The 16,713-nt window shown below is 43.6% G+C and overlaps 1 protein-coding gene across 7 annotated transcripts in view; it reads right to left on the bottom strand.

Annotated features, from left to right (window-relative positions):
• Window positions 1–16,713, bottom strand: part of BACH2 (BTB domain and CNC homolog 2) — a 187,790-nt gene that overhangs the window by 131,742 nt on the left and 39,335 nt on the right. For all 7 annotated transcript variants that reach the window (XM_039568570.1, XM_039568571.1, XM_039568568.1 and 4 more), the window contains one exon: window positions 12,539–12,625. The gene's annotated coding sequence lies outside the window, so the exon portion shown is untranslated. The remainder of the gene's footprint in view (window positions 1–12,538; window positions 12,626–16,713) is intronic.

Below are 16,713 nucleotides of genomic sequence, written 5' to 3'. Positions count from 1 at the left end.
TTCACTCCATGGCTCTCTGATAAACACACAGCATAGCTCAAATGGCTAGATTGTGTTGCCTGTTTGTGGTGGAGGTTTTGATGGGAGTTCTGGGGTTATTAAGTAATTTTTAACAGAAATATTATTAAAACCTCCCACCTTTTTAAAATTTACATTTGTTTGGTTGAAGTTTTGTTATTTCCATACTATTATAGTTGTGTGCTGTAATGCTTACCATCCGAAAAGTGAGACATAAAGGACACATATCCATTGACACACATCTCACTTCTTCCCTTGGACACCTTGAATACAGCAGTGCACATGATTCTTACTGCGACAGATTTTGTACAGAGGAATGCTCTAATCTGTAGATTTCCCTCCAACTGCTGCTGTTCCTTGTCCAGTGCCACAGCCACTTCTCTCCCTTTTTCTGCAGCTCTTTGTTACTGAACGCCAGTGTCACTGGCTGACATGATTGTTGTGGCTGACATTATGTCACTACTCTAAAGGAAACAGGCAGAGGGCAAAGGAAAAAAAAAAACTCAACCCAAAACCTGTAGCCACCTTAGGCAAAAGGAATCAGCCTCAAAGAGATATAACCAACCTCACTCTTTCCAGTTAAAGAGAAGGTCCTTGCACTGCAATAGACACGTGGCATCTCAATCAGCTCCTATGCTTGGAAAATGGGTACCCTTCTGCCTGCCCCAACACATATCCTGGAGTGCTTCAGTTCTCAGACATTAAAGGCAAAGATGGGGGGGGCGGGGGGGGGACAGAGGGGGATAAAATGGTTAAAACCAACCAAACAAACCAACACAAACAAAATAAAAAACAAACCACCAAAAAGTCCAACCCAGCGTCAGACAGGAGATAAAGCCAGACCTGTGATTCAGCAGATTCAAATGCTCAGAAATACAACAGCCTGTGCACTACTGAAAGACAGCAGCAGTCCATTACACGTATGGATTTGCAGCACTTTGTCAGCACTAATGATGTTACCTCATTAAAAGAGATAAATGCCTTACTGTACTACCAAAAGCATCTGCTCCTTCCTTCTTCTCGCCTGTTCTCCATCAGGGCCATCAGCAGCAGCACAGTGAAAACAAATCCAAATACAACACTAAACGCACTTAGAGCCACTCGCTAAGGTTGCTTTTTGTTGTTTAAATGTTAACATTTTTATGGCATTTTTTTTAATGGGGTTATTCTGTGCTTCCTACCATGGGTACCTCTTCTCTTGATACTAAATCAGCATAGCAAAGAAAAACAAAGCCCTGTGAACCACCATGGCCCACCAGCTTTCAAAGCACTTCCAGAAAATAAACTAATGTCTACCTCGAATAATTAATTCACCATTGAGTAAAATGATGCAACTTCAATCACAGCAGGTGAATTAGGCAAGGGGGTGACAATGACTTCCGTCTGTTAACACTCTCCAACATGTTGCCACACTCAACACAACAGTTTTCTTCCAACAGATTCCTCTCTACGTGCAAAGGTAGCAGTTTACTATAATGAATGTTTTATGCATTATTCCTTTGTGTATAGGGTCTCCCAAGTACACATTATTAAAGTCTATTAAACTCTCTATTTAGCAGAATTACCAATGTGCCTTTGGGGAAATTATTACAATGAAGCTGTACTGGTATTTAAACTCCAGTTGTTTAACAATGTTTTCCTAATCACCAATCCAGGTATCAACATTAAAATGCAGTCAGACTTCTTCCAGCGCAGCGTAAACCTGTCTATGAGCTGCTTATGGAAATTAATTTAAAAAAATGAGTATTTCTACTTGGCATGTTTTTCATAATTAGCCTCAGACAGCTTTTGCTTTAAAATAATAAGAATTCATTCCTGATCCTCTCCACCAAGCAGAGCCCTCCACAGTTAAACCTGGTTACAGAACCAACTAATTATTTGCAGCCATACAGTTTCTATCAGCATACCAGTCTCTGCAAGATACCAGCCCATTCAAGGAAAATCTGGCCAACAAGGCCCCATTCTTTACAAATGGCTTTTCTATGAAAAAAGGCCTATCCTGGGTGCAAGGGATGGAGAAGTCCAAAAGCTGCTTAAACGCAGTGTATGCCCAGATCCCTCCTCTGGTCCAGATAAAACTCAAAGAGTTGAGTATGTGAAGCAACAACAGAGCAGTTACTAACTGTTGTTTGTGCCCCTCAGATCAATTCCCCTTTTCATTCTGCACAATACAGCTGTAACTAGCTACTCTCTAAATGTGCCTGCTTTTGTGGCAATGAGTCAAACTTGGTTCCAAATTTGTAAATGTGTGTCTGTACCTGCCGTGACAAGAACAAATATTTTCCCAATGGGAAGAGTCTCATGTTTCTCAGGGGAAGAGGAAGTAAACTTCATCATACTAGAAATCAGAGGATTCAGCTTCCTGGGGTGGGGTAGAAGAGACGGAGGTCTCAACCTTTCAGGTTTCCTCCATGGCCTTCAATAAATCACTGGGTTCCTGCCTTCATTTTTCATCAGTATGAAGTGCTCAGGTTCTATCTATGGGGGAGTCAGGCTCTCCAGCAAAGACAAAAGATGTCTTGTCCTTGCTACTACATTACACTAGCAGTTTTACAACTTCAACACCAGTTCAGTTCTCAGTCATCTTCAGTGAAGAAAACAGCATTACTGTATTGAAAAAATGCAGACAACAATCTTACGAAACCAGTGGGCACAGAAACAGAACATAAATAACGGAGCTGAGAAACAGGGCTTGACATCTTATGAAGATGCAAAATTTAGGCCATCACACATGCATGTTTTGATATGCCAGAATTCAAAGTTTATGTGCAAATACAGATAAAAGGAGGGCCAAAGTCATCACTGGAAGCTGGTATATATACTAAAGATTCCTCTGACAAGTATGAGTCAAATACTGTCGGCTCTTTTTGTCTCTAAGGCAGGCCTGCACAATGAAGTTGTTTCCACCAGGACCAAAAGTCCTTCAGGGAACAATTCTTGGGAAAAAAGCACAGCAAACAGGTGGGCATATTTTAGCCATGCACTAATTTCCATAAAGATCAATGGACAAAAGCTCTTCCTTTCTCCAGTTACAAACCCAGAGCCAAAACACCTTCTCTGTTTTACAATCTCATTGATGTTGCTCAAGTTACACATGCTCCAGAGCAGGTTTTGTCCTTGGGGGCACTGGGAGACCAAATCTCCCGTAAATAAGAAAGGAAACAATCTGTTCACCTTAACTGAAATGGGATGAGGAATATCCCCTTTCACCTATAAAGGGAGACATATGTCTAAGAGACAAAGGGAAACCACCACTAATTTCACTTATTTAGTGTGCCTCTCCATCAGGAAAGACTCTTACATACTTAAAAAGTTTTTCCAGCTTTTAAGGCTACTTTATGCAACTGCAGATCAGAAGCCCTGAAGTATACCAGTTGTTCGCTTAGAGAGGTCTCTGGTGCCTACTTCACTGCCTTCCATCCTATTTGTTAGGGTTGATCAAGGCTGCACTCTATACCCTGAATTTGCCAGTCCCTTTTCCTACTACTTATTTTACCTCAACACTAGTTTCACAACCGTGAGGTGAGATGCTGCTGCTAAGCTGCACAAAATCCAACCACATCTTCAGCTTAGTTAATTGTTGACTGGCATCACCCAATCAAGCCTATTACGGTCAGCTTCACAAGCACCAACACTGGCACATGAGGGAATGGGGCAAGTCCTGGCCAAGGACAACGTAGCAAGAGAAAGACAATGAGCAGTCGTAACTGGGACTGGTGTAGGCTGCCAAAAAACCTCTAGTCCCTGACACGTACCAAAGACACCGTAGGAAAACACGAGTGCGCATTGTGGCATTTGACATGGGGACATTGCAATATGTGTGTCTAATGTTCCCATCCTGTTACGTCATTGTGTTGATCACACCATACGACAGACCTCACAAAAGCACCTGGCAATACAGTGTCACGTTTATTCCACAGTACTGGGCGTAGACCTTCATTTGTTACTGCGGCACATGGATCAGCAGCTATCCCAGCCAAGCTGTCACTTTGTCTCTCCTGCCACCTACTGTACTGAAAACCAAAATATGTGTCACCAACTCACGGGCATTTCCACTTCTGTTTGGAGATACCAACCTTTAGTTCTACTAGAAGTGGAACTACATGCATATGGGAACTCCCTGCTGTCACCACTCCTTCAGCAATACTATCCAGTGTTTCCTGATGAAGGCTAACTGCAGCACTTTGAGCTCTACTTAACTCACTGATCCTTCAGGGTTAAAATTAGCATTAAATACTAAAAATTTTCCAGAGTTTAGGGCACGAAATCCTCTCCCCCTTTGCCCCATGGAGAATTAATCACAGAAGATTTATTCTAAATGGTGAACAGGCTATGATACCCCACAAACCTCTGCACCTTAACTGGTTACGTCCAATGACAACTCTCACAGGGGGCAAAACCCAGCAGAAAAATAACTTCCCATTGGGCGTGTGATTGTCAGCCTGTGGGCTGGGGTGAAACTCTTGCTACACTTGAGCTGCGAAACCAAATGAGTGTCACCCAAGAACAGACCTGACAGAGGCAAGAGTCTGTTTCAGACCGTGGTTTACCCTTGTCCTTTCAACCTCTCGCTCACACAGTGCCAGCTGAGCAGGTCTGGCTGTGCCACCCGTACCCTCAGCAGTGCAGTGCTACCCACGACATCCTCCCTCTGTGGTCCCACTGCCTACAACATCACTGACTGCAAAAAGGGCTTCACTGATGCTTGTGTCCAAGCGGTGAATCCCAGGAGAAGAATTCTTTAATCATAATTATCTGGGTTCTGCCATCCCTCTGGACACCATTAACCACAGTGAACACCATGGAGAAGGGCAGCAACAAGTCTGAGCTGGTCCAGACTAGTCCAAGCCCACCACAGGGGCTTCAAACCTATTCACGGTACTATGTGGAAGCCAATTAGCAATCAACCCAAAACCAAATAGACAGACATCCTATGTTAATTACTTATGCCGTTCGCCCAGAATGCATGACAAGTTCATTTTCCAGTATTTTATTATTAATTTTGAAAAAGTATTCAAATAGAAAACAACAAGCTGAATTTTCTAACATAAATCTCATTAGCTTCTACTAAGAAGATACCTTGTGGGTGCTGGTTTATTTTCCTATATATGGCATTCCCTTTTACCTAATCAACAGCTTGGGGCTCTATGACAGCAGCTGTCTTTGATACAAGGAGTGTTCTCATGAAGGAGGAAGGCATCCAACATTTGCATGATCCAGTAAGCAATCAAATATATTTATTTATGCTGTGACCACAGTAATCAAGATGTATTAAATGCAGAACAGAGCACCAGTTAAGTGCATTTTAAATCTGATTTTTCACTGGTTGCAGTAAAGAAATTGTTGACTAGAGAGACTCTTTAGGGTCTTTACAGGCTGCAATTAGCAAAGCAGATACAGAAGATAAATTACTCCACTCCTGCAAAAGCAAGTCTTACTTTTGCAAGTAATAGTGGGCCTTTCATCTTAGCACTTAGAATTTGATCAAGTGAGAAAAAACCATCAATATAATTCCACTCACTCCCAGATAAACTTCTCTGAAAAATGAGGACATCTCTTTTCCTTAAACAAATCTGACAAGGTTATTAAAAATATTTTTGTAACAGACAGAGTTCAGTATGAGCACAGGAAAACAATTGGCAAGAGCAACTGGAGTGTCTAATCCCAGCTATTTAGCCACCAAAATTCTTCAAGAGCTGTGATACATCCACTTAAAAGCCAAATATGGCTCACAAATAGCTATTAAACATGAATGAACTTATCAAGAAGCAATAGTATGTTCCAATTAATCATACAAAGGCTGCAAAGAGGTTAAAAAAAATATTTCTACAGTATCTGATCAGAAGCGGCTTTTGCTGACACCAATTTAATTTATAACAAAATCAAGGCAAAAAACGAAAAGATCACATTAGCGGTTAGTAATGCTACAGGAACTATCAGTGAAAAGCTAACTAAATGAACAGAGCCTTAAAACAACTTGGTATTTTTTAACACAGACTTGAAAACTTGCTACTGCAAAGGCAGTGGGAGAAGGGGCTTGGACATCCTCATTAGCATCTTTCAACTCTCAAGGTTCCCTAAGGATGCTCCAAGGGAATTCAAGATGGCAATTTTATACACAAAGTAATGTCTGGATTGATGTATCCCTTAACCAACCTGCAAAGTTTAATCTCCAAAAGAACTTTTACCTCTGCTGTGCTTGACCACATGGAAGGCTAAGAGATTTAAGCTTGTTTGGTCTATGGCTGACAGAGACTCTCTAACAGAAATGGAAGTTGGATGATAAGCAGATAACAAGCTGCTCCCAGAGTTTCCCTTGCTTTGAGAAGAGTGAAGCCACTGGGAGATTTTCAGAGCAGTTTCTACAAACAAGCTGTTAAGAAAAGCCGCTATCCAGAAGGCTTGACAGGAGGAAAAAGGAAGCAGGGAAATCACAGTAAATAGGATTTGGCCGCATCCAGAAAACAGCTAGGTTTCGAATACATTACAAACAGTCCTGCACTTTACTGCTGCACCAATTCATTGCTGGATGAGAAAAATTTACACAGATTTAAAGGTCCACAGAAATTTAGATTAATCTGTTTAGAACAAATCTTGCCTCTCCCTCTGAAATGCCCTCTAGATGAACACATGACAAAGAGGAAATTGCCACCACTACACTATAACTTCTATAATTTTCTGTTAGGAGGAAGGCAGGCTAGGGATTTATTTATTTTGAGGTTATTTCCCAGAGCATCTCTCCTTGGCACAACATAAGAAGGTTAAGCAACCTCAGCAGGAGATTCTCAGTGCCTCCCTTACCAAGCCCTGGTGGGGACCTCCTGCTCATCCTCCAAACTAGGATGGAGAGAATTAGTAGTTTAAAGCTACTAAATGAAAGAAAAATTGCCACAGACAATGTCCTCTACCTGTGCAAACTAATGCCAAACACAGGACATGATTCAACATGCATGAACTCCATACTTATCCCTCCTCAGATCCCAAAGGAGGCAGCGCCACAGTACGTGCGAGGAGGGAAGAGGCCAGCAGCGGCAGAGAAATTTCTAGTCTAATCATGAGACAGACAGAAGAATGGAAACGATAGGAGAAGTGAGATAAAAGAATTAGGGGGCTGATAGCATCAACACACTTTTAGAAGAAGGAGAGGAAGTTGAGCGGCTGTGAAAGAGGGGGAAGGAAGAGTAAGGCTGATTTTCCCGATAGACAGGTCATGAACAGTTCCCGAAACCTGCCTAGTCGGGCTGGTTGTCTGACGTAAAGATGCAAAAAGCAACACATGTGGCATCTTTGAAGCGGAAAAAGGAGACGTTGAGGAGTGGGGCACTCTGTAGGGGAATGAAAAACCTACAAGTCTTCTAAGTGCCATAAATAGAGACGAAGCTAGAGCTTTCAACCTATAATGAATGTGAATAGTTAAATAGGAGTTTTGCAGAATTGTCCACTAAGACAAAAATCTTAAAAACTGGCTCTTCACAAATGCCTTTTCTTTTGGAAATCCCACACCCACTGCTGGGAGATTAGCTTTACAAAGTGAGAATTTAACTGGAATTGCAGCTCTGGGTAACAACAGGAAATGTTGCTCACAGCAACAGAAAATGTAGGATGATTAGGTTTTTGGGGAAGAAGGGAAAGAAAGTTACAGTAACTATGCAAACAGAATAAATAACAATGCTGTCCTTCTCCAGGACCTTTCCGAGGATCTGGGAGCAACCTACAGCCACTCCTCATTAAAGGCTGCTGTGCTACGGCCACAGCTTCTTGCACCATCTAGGTCCCAAGCCTGGCTGTACTCCTTATCTTTACACTTCTATCCCTCTGCAGATCCTCACACCAGACATCAGCTGGTGGGCAGGGACCCATGGCAGGTTTGTGCAGTGCAGGACTCCAGCTGGGACTTGGGGTGTTGCCAAGTGCTCCTTGTACATAAGTAATGAGGCAGCCTCATCAAGAGACAGAAAACACAAAAGGTTTCCACCAAGTGCGAAAACCTGTAAGCGCGAGAAGGGAAGGCTCTCCCCACACCGAACGTGCTGTGCTCAGTGGCGCAGCCCAGCAGGGCAAGCAGGCTGGGAAAGCCAGCCGTCTTTCAGACAAAAGTGTAAAAAAAGAAGCAGGAGGAGAAAAAGGGAAAGACAAGGTCAAGTTAGAGGGAGGCAGGCTCCAGACAAACCCTCCCCAGAGGAAAGCACCTCAACAGACATTGCTGTGGAGACAGCAATGCAGAAGATACTACTCAGCAGGGGAGAGGGTCATGTTAAAATACAAACCCTTGTTTACATGCTCCCCCAAGTTCCTCAACAGTTGCTGAGAATTTTAGGAAATACTTTGCATTGGACTTGTTTTATTGCATGTTTCCCAGCAATTTCCAGTTCCAGTTTCTACTTTTATTCTTTATTTTTAATCACCACTGGGACAAAACAGTAACATTCAGATACTGCCTTGCTAAGAAAACCGGAGTAACTGGGAGTTATATTAACAATACTTAAATACAGTCTATTTAAAGGTTTGAACGCATCTTGTTAGAACACTGCATAAATTAACCCAACCTAATTCTCTAGGATGTAACAAGATCTGAAAAGCTCCAAGTTTCATGTTCTCTCTTACCACCCACTTAAAAAACCAAAACCCAACATGCTGAGGTTAGCTCAGGTTGCAAATGAAAACAAAATTCACATTCAACTGAACAAACGCAATTTACTCCTTGATGCAGTGAAGATGATGCACAACCAGCTCAAAACCAAAGCAAGAAGAGGTTCTCTCCCACCCCCTCCATGCATATCTCCCCTCGTTGTCACTGTTAATGATGCCCCCCCAGTCTGTCCACCCAGGATTGTTAACCATTCCCTCCATCCCTCCCCACTGTCCGAAACCATCCCTGGATGGAGGGAAGCTCGCCCTGCTGCCGCTGGGCTCCCGGTCTCCCCCGCACCACTTGCACTGGCAGCCAGACAAAGCAAACTCCAGTTGCATCACGGAGCAAACTCATTTTCCAGCAACCTCCCAGCCCGGAGTTTACCGCTACTGTAATCCAGTGCTGTCAACAACGCCGCCTTTGTTGCGCGCCCGTGTGCGCCGCTTGCTTGCTGGTTGCGTTGTTGTTTTGGTTTTTTTACTATTATTATTTTTTATTGTTATTATTTATTTTAAGGAGGATTTTTGTTTTAAATGAGTAATCTGTTTTCGAGAGATTTCTCCTCCGTGCTGGCTCCACCCTGTACTGTAAACGAGACATTACCTTATACAAGAATGAATCTGCTGCATTCCTCTGTCTAGCTGCCTCGCAGCACATTTCCTACGCTCGCAGCAGCCCCGGCAGTGCACGCTCTCCCACCCCTTCCCCCCACCTTTTTCTCTTTTTTCTTTCCTTTTTTTTTTTTTCCTTTTCACTGCCTCGCTGTGTTTTTGTGTAAATGATCTCACATGACTCAACAAATCCATCTGCCTGGAGCAGGCCAAGTTTGGAGCCTTCCCAGGAGGGAGGAGAAGAATTGCTTTGTGGAAAGGACCTGGAGCTTTGCCCTTTCTCTGGCTCAAATTACCCGCCTGTCAGGCCTGACGGATTTGGCTAAAAATAAAAGGAAGCGGGCCGTGAAAAGGAGATGAATGAGCTCAGCAGTTCCTTAGATAACATGGGGTCTGGTGTCGCCCAAAGATCCCAGAGCAGGAACTTCGGATGCCGGACATGTAAGCGTGGTGCTGCAAGCCTCAGTGAATTCAGCTGCTTGAGGACCCCAAAAAAAAGGCTCAAGAAAAGGCAAAACCAACTATACCCTGTTGGAAATAAATGGTTTAAAGACACTCAGAACAGGAAAACTGCCTGCTGTAGGATTTGGGCTTGTAAATGGGGAGATTTACAGGGTTTCCAGAGGGGAAAGGGGGCGTGGGGGGGTGTGGCAGGGGGGCCGTACGTGATGTCAGCTTCCCACCCTGACCGGGGAGCCTCTGCATCCTTCCTGCAAATGCCTGCCCAGCGCCCGCAGCGGGTATTAAGCACTTAGCTTGGCAATGTAATGACACACTGCAACAATCTGTAATGCGAGGCAGTCAGCAAAGCCCTGGCTCGAAAAGCTCTTTCTCCTAACCATTAACCATATGTTTGGCTCCGCCGCCGCCCAAGCGAGCGGGTGTTCCAGCGCACCATCTGGTTTCTATCCACACAAGCAACTGCAAAGCACAGAGTATTTCCCTCTGGAGCTGTGTCTTCCTCCGTGGCCCCCGATCCCCAGCCGGCTCCCCACTCCTCTGCTCCCCATCTTCCTCCTTCGTGCCTTTCCAGCGGCAACTTTGCCTCCCTGTCCCACTGATGGCTCGAGGCGGTGGAGACCACAGCCACCCCACCACAGGTTCACCAGAAGAGCAGGGATGCTGCGTTGTTCTGCCCTCCGTGAGCTGCACATGTGTACACAGATGGACTGCATCCCTCATCACCAATGTCTGGGGTATCACATTAAAAAAATAAGTGTGTTCTTGAGTGGTCCAGGAGCTGCTGCAGTGACCATCGCATCTCGCTCACGCACACATGCGCACAGGGAATGTTCAGTTTGGATTACATCAACTCCATGCCGACACTGCAAAAGGACCTCAGGAATGTACCTAACAACAGGAGGACCATTAGCAGTGTTATCTCCTGCTCTCATGTAGGGCTTTCTATGCACATTAGGTGTTGGTCCCCTGTCCCACCAAAATAAGAAGGCTCTGGGGAGAAAAAAAAGAAGTAAAAAAAGAAAAGGAGAAAGAGGAATGGAATGAGAGTGCGCTGAAGAAAAAGGAATGAAAATATTTACTTTTCCTGTGATAACTAAACAAGCTCTTTCTGAAATGATAAAAAAAGCTTTCAAGTGTTATATTGTAGAAGGCCTTGTACCATATGTTTGCTTTATGATTTTGTGAATTCTAATTACTATTTATGTTTTTAAAGCACTTCCATCATTCCGTTTGTTTCTGAAGTACCTATGGGACATCAGCAGTAATTTTCCCCTCAGGTTGGCCAATTTAAGATTAATCATGACCCATTACAAGTAAGTATTCAGGGATGCAAGCAATAGGATATTCAGCAAATCCAGCACTTGCTCCTTTAAAATAAGTTTATACTCCGCAATGACTCACACATACAGTGTTTATCCAAGTTACCAGTGCTACGAGGGAAAAAAAAAGCCCATTACATTTGCAAATACATACAAATCACAGCTGTAAGCACCCGACTGCTTACACCAAGACTTGTTTCTATGACTGGATATTGATTTTTTTAATAATGTGTCATTATACCAATGTTGATACAGCAACTAGCTTCCTGGAGTATGCAATTTAATACTAAAGAGAAGCTGGCTTTAGGAAATATCAAATCCACACCCCCTCACATCCTTTTTGGTCATGACTACAGCAATGCAAAGCCACAACTGCTTTTTTCTCCACCTTGCACCTAATGAAGAAAATGCGCTTGCCAGTTAGAAACAGCTCAGTCTAAGGCAATGAGCTTCACTGATCTGTTTCTCAGTAAAATACTGCAGAACCTCTTCAACCGTTGCTGGAAACCAAGAGTCTGTGTTGGAAAAGATGCATATTTTTCAAACTTGCTCTATATGAGAAATCGGTGAACGAAAAAGCACACTGTAGGCCCTTATCCTAGAATCAAACAGGCGTGGGGAAAACCATATGCTTGTGAAAAGCCTGATGACTTCACTAGGATTGCCTAAGACGCTTGAGGATAGGATCTGCTCCCAATTACAAATGAGGAGTGCAATTAGCACTGTAAACTCCCCCTGCCTTCATTTTGCACTCCCCTTCAGTGAGGGAAATAAATAAAATGATTTAAACCATAAGAGATGCATTTTAGCTAGCAATTTACTTTTCCTACAAAAGAGGATGTAAATATGTTAAAGTCCATTATTTTAAGATAATGTGTTGCAAACATTAGTAGTATGCTCAAACATCACGCACCAGGTTTCCTACAACCATGCAATGAGAAATTGTCTTCATTCACACAGAAAACAACCAGCAGTAGTTCTCTAAAGGTCTGTGTCTGGGTCTTTCAGCAGATAATGATCTGCTCTGATCCAGAAATCCTTTTAGAGGGGGAATTCAAGGGAAATATTCATAGATTCAGAGTTCTGCAGTTTGAAGGGACAGCTAATCATCTGACCTTCTTCCATGAAACAGGCATGGAGCTTCCCCACCTACATCGACGCAGCTGTAATGGGTTGAAGGAGATAATCTCCTAGGCTTAAAAACAAACCCATGAAAAAAACCCCAACAAAACAAAAAAAACCAGTCTCAGATTCACCAGCCTGACATAAAGAAGGAAGCTACCGCAGCCCCAGCATCACTCCCCTATTCACCAACCACCAGCACTATGGGAACACCCACACCCTCTCATCTGGTCTGAATGAATTAACAGCCAGCTACTGGGTCTTGTTATACCTTGTCACCTTCCTCTACTCCTTGGCCTCTGACAAAGGGCCACCGGCAGCCTGAAACCCAGCCAGTTTTTAAAGCAGAATAAAAAGTGGTGTCACATTATTACCTGAATCCACCGAGTCCTCCTGCCAACAACGATGTTTATGCAATCACATTTTTCTGTTTTTAAAAACTTCTCTCTTGCCTCATTGCTCTGTGTGAAAAACAACACAAAAGAGAAAACTGATTAACTGCAAGCCATTATCTATTATTTGCATTACAGCAGTTTCACAGTAGATATTCAGGTCTTTTGTTTTCTGCCTCATCTCATAAAAACATTAAACAAGAAAAAGTGCTTCCCCAAAATCACTCATTGATCAAATAGAAGCAACAGATGCCAGTTTGAAAAGGCAGATGAGATACCACAGCCCATCACTTGTAGAGCTACACAGGAGAACACAGCTCTCCTATGCCCACATCCTCTGCCCTCCTCCCAGGGCATCCTGCCTGGCAGCACCAGGACCAATGCCAAGCAGACAGTGCCACCAAAAGCAGAAATACGGAGGGAGAGAAAGCTAATTAAATTTCTTTCAGTGTCAACAGCAAATACATACCACTAATAACCACAGCAGTGATGTAAAAATAATACTCGCAAAATTGCATTGATGGTAGATTACTTAATCATAAAGTTTCCCCGTACTCTGTACCTACAACATTATTTAAGTAGTGATTCCACCTAAAATTCTCAGAAGGGTCTTTTAGTGTCTGTGTTTACTCTTTGCTTCCCATATTAGTAGCTTTAAGCTTTAGTGTCAAATTCTCCTGCCAATACACTTCATAGAAGACATTTCTACATTTAAATAAGGAAGAAAAAAGCCTATACCGTAGAAATCCAACTGAAGACACAACCTCAGCCCCCCACCCCCAACCTCCCTGAATAGCCAGAAGACACATCATAAGTAAAGGAATTTTCAGTACTGGAAATGCCATTAGTGTCAGTATTTCATTGCTTTCTTTGAAAGCAAACAAAACAAACCCCTTCACTTAAAGAGATGCAACTCAACCATGTGCACATGATCCCTTGCCTACTTTCACAAGGGCATACACAATGAAAGCCAGACACACAGCACAGGGTGGGGAATATGGCTGCGATAGCCTTCCTGCGTTTCAGGGCTCAGGCATTTGGCACACTCTGTCCATTGTTGACATGGATGACTGACAGAAAGTTTTGTCGCAAGATTTTGGTCATGGTCATGTCTGATTGAGACATTCCCAAAAAAGTGGCTGGAAAGACCAAATTCTGGCAATCTCTGGAACAGAGTTTAAACCTGGTTTTAGCCTGATGCCACATAAAGCAAAGAACACAGTCTAGTCCAGGGCGGAGGAGAAAAGAGGCGACCTTTGCCTCTGGCATCTGCTGCCAACCACAGGGCAGGGCCAACTCTCAAGCAAGGAGGGTCTCCTGATCCAGGTGACCTCTCTCCTGCAGCCTGGAGTCACATATGCTCAAAACAGAGCAGCCAAGATCTGGGCCAGGGGACGGCATGGAAAAACATGTCAAAACAAGAAATTTCACTTAATGGGAACAGAAAATTGGAGGTAGGATGGGGAGAGAGCAAGAATTAGGGTGAGGCAGGGAGGGCTGCATGGTGGCTGTGCAGCTGCAGCACTGCCAAAGAATCACATTCAAGATTCTATGATGCCAGTGGATGCTGCCATTTATTTTCTTCCTGCAAAAATCTTTGGTGTACCACAGGTATGTTGCAAGAGAGAACATGGATGAGTTCAAGCACTCATCCCTCAAAAGGGAGGCAAATGTGGCAGGTGAGTGCTGCCTGCTGTGGCTGCCATCACTCTTGGCACATGGGATATACCTGAGCTGAGCATCAGGGCTTCAGGATAAGAGTGCATGACAACTCTAACAGCTGTTGGCAGCAAGGATGGCAGCCACCCTGACACTCCCTGCCACCCTCTCAGCATCCAGGCACATGAGCTGTGCCTTGGAGAGCTGCCACGCAGCTCCAGTGAACCACTACACCAGTTATTTAAACTCAGTATCCCTCAAGTGGCCATTAACAGTGAATTCCTAACCAACCTGAAACCCTGGCTTCTCTCAACTAAAAGTAATGAACAGTCACAGCAGAAGGGAACTTTATTTCCAGTGCACAAAGTACTATACAGTACAGATACATCTCAGCAGCAAGGCTGTAAGATCCTCAGGATGCTTTGTCCTCTTGTTTTAAGTCTCTTCCTGTAAAGAGAAGTGGCGCTTCCCAAATCATTTGTCAAATCCTGAAGCCTGACACTGGTAAACAGAGTAAGATCGTGAGGAAATTACAAACTTCTTCAGTAGGATTTGAGTACTGTGCCATAAATAAAAATTTGGGCCAAACAGAGGACAGCAGGGAAAAAACAAGATGCTGAATAGGGAGTTTGCCCAGGGCTTGCAGCTACTGCTGGCAGTAGGCAGGGAACTTGCAGGAAGAGAAGAGTGTGATATACTCAAAAACTGTCTATGCATTTACAAGATCTGCAGAAATCCATTTTATATCAGAGCACCACTCTGAACTTAGAGAATCATAGAGTGCTTTGGGTTGGAAGGGACCCTAAAGATCAGCTGTAATGTTGCAATGTATTTGTGTATGAAAATAAAATTAACAGTAAATAGCTGAAACTGCCTTGGATATTAAGCTACCTTAGACATTCATAGCATATAACGGAACACAGGTCTACAGTCAACCAAATGCACAGCACAGGAAGACAGACCTTAAAGGTAAATAATTCAGGACTTGAATTCTTTAAGGTAAATAATTCAGGGCTCTAATGAATTCACTGACTGTAAATAGGGAGTTCCACTGTGAGGAACCCTCCAAACTGCCCTACATCCAATCCTCGGGAGTGCAGAGCAGAAAACCATCAGCAGAAATATGTCTCAAACATCCTTGGCTATGCCAGCAAGGACTTTAACACAAAAGGAGTCTTGGACAGGAAAAGATAGCTTCGCAGACTGCTTCCAGTACTCCATACTGTGACCATGAGCTGCTGAAAAGGACATGCAGTTTCAGAAACACTACTTGGGCAAACAGTGAGGTGGCTGTGAAGCAAGGAAGCTGACCCATGTTGCATCCAACAGAAGCATTGGAAAAACCCTTCAAGGATAGCCAACACAGCAGGTTGGTCTAGCGGTGCTAAAACCACACAAGACTATGGGTGAAGCTGTCAGCTCTTTGTTAAATATGACAGCCCATAGATGGAAAGAAACCAGACTACCCCTCGAGTCCTCCTCACTTCACTATCTCTCTTCTCTATCCTCTTCGATTGACTATTGCCAAGTGCTTTTATCAACACCTGGGAATTCCTGTGCATCCGTCAACACGCATTTCAGCCAGCCAAATCCCATCAACAAACCACAGAATAAATCCTCATAAATTCTTAAACTACCAGCAAGTGTCAGTCTTCCCAGCTTGCACCCTCTAGTTCCAAGGAGGTGTTTTACAAGCAGCAACTACTCCTGACCAAGCAAGGAAACTGTATCGAGTCAAGATGCAGCAAATTGTCAGTTACACAGTGTTGTTGCTGCAAAAAACCCAAACAAACCTACAAGGATTTTTATGCTGTCTCATACTCTAAAAGCAGTATTTAACAACACTAAAGTTGCCTCAGATCCTCTTACGAGACCTACATGAAACCAAACAGTGGAATGAAATCCCGCCTTTTGCCGCCAGACAAGGGCACGTCAGCAGCAATAGCCAAGGCGCTCTGAGGAGCCTGGAAACACTGTATGGGAACATGCCCGCGAATCAGCAGCCGAAAACACAACTGCTGTTCTCGCTCCGTGCCCAGCGGAGATAGAGATCTCATTGCCAGCAGAGATCTGGGTCACCACCAGGAAGCTGGAGTTATCCCAGCACCATCATCTTTTAGGTAATGTTCCCAAAAGGGGAAACAAGTATGTGGCAAGGTTTCATTTGACAAGATGCTGGTTGTAAACAAAAACAACAACTGGGGGTTTCCTTGCTCCCTGGTGATATCATCCAAATGGAACAAAACCCCAACGAATATCGCCTGGTGTCTTGTATCCAAAGTGCTTTGCAGAAGGAGTTTTCTGCAAATGCAAGGTTCAGATTGCAGTTTCTCAAGAGCTGGCAAATGCACCTCGACTGCCAAAGTCTGCCTCCTCCTAAACACCAGGCTAAAATGTATTCATTTGCCTATCTTGTACTTCAAAACTGGGGAAGAAAAACACCAGAAAGACAACATTCTAAACATATGATGTTTATGAAAAACAAACATTCTGAGTCT

The sequence above is a fragment of the Corvus cornix genome, chromosome 3, assembly GCF_000738735.6.
Source record: "Corvus cornix cornix isolate S_Up_H32 chromosome 3, ASM73873v5, whole genome shotgun sequence".
Taxonomy (NCBI): Eukaryota; Metazoa; Chordata; class Aves; order Passeriformes; family Corvidae; genus Corvus; species Corvus cornix.
Note: the sequence above shows the minus strand (reverse complement) of the source record. Positions and strands in the feature narration are given on the sequence as shown.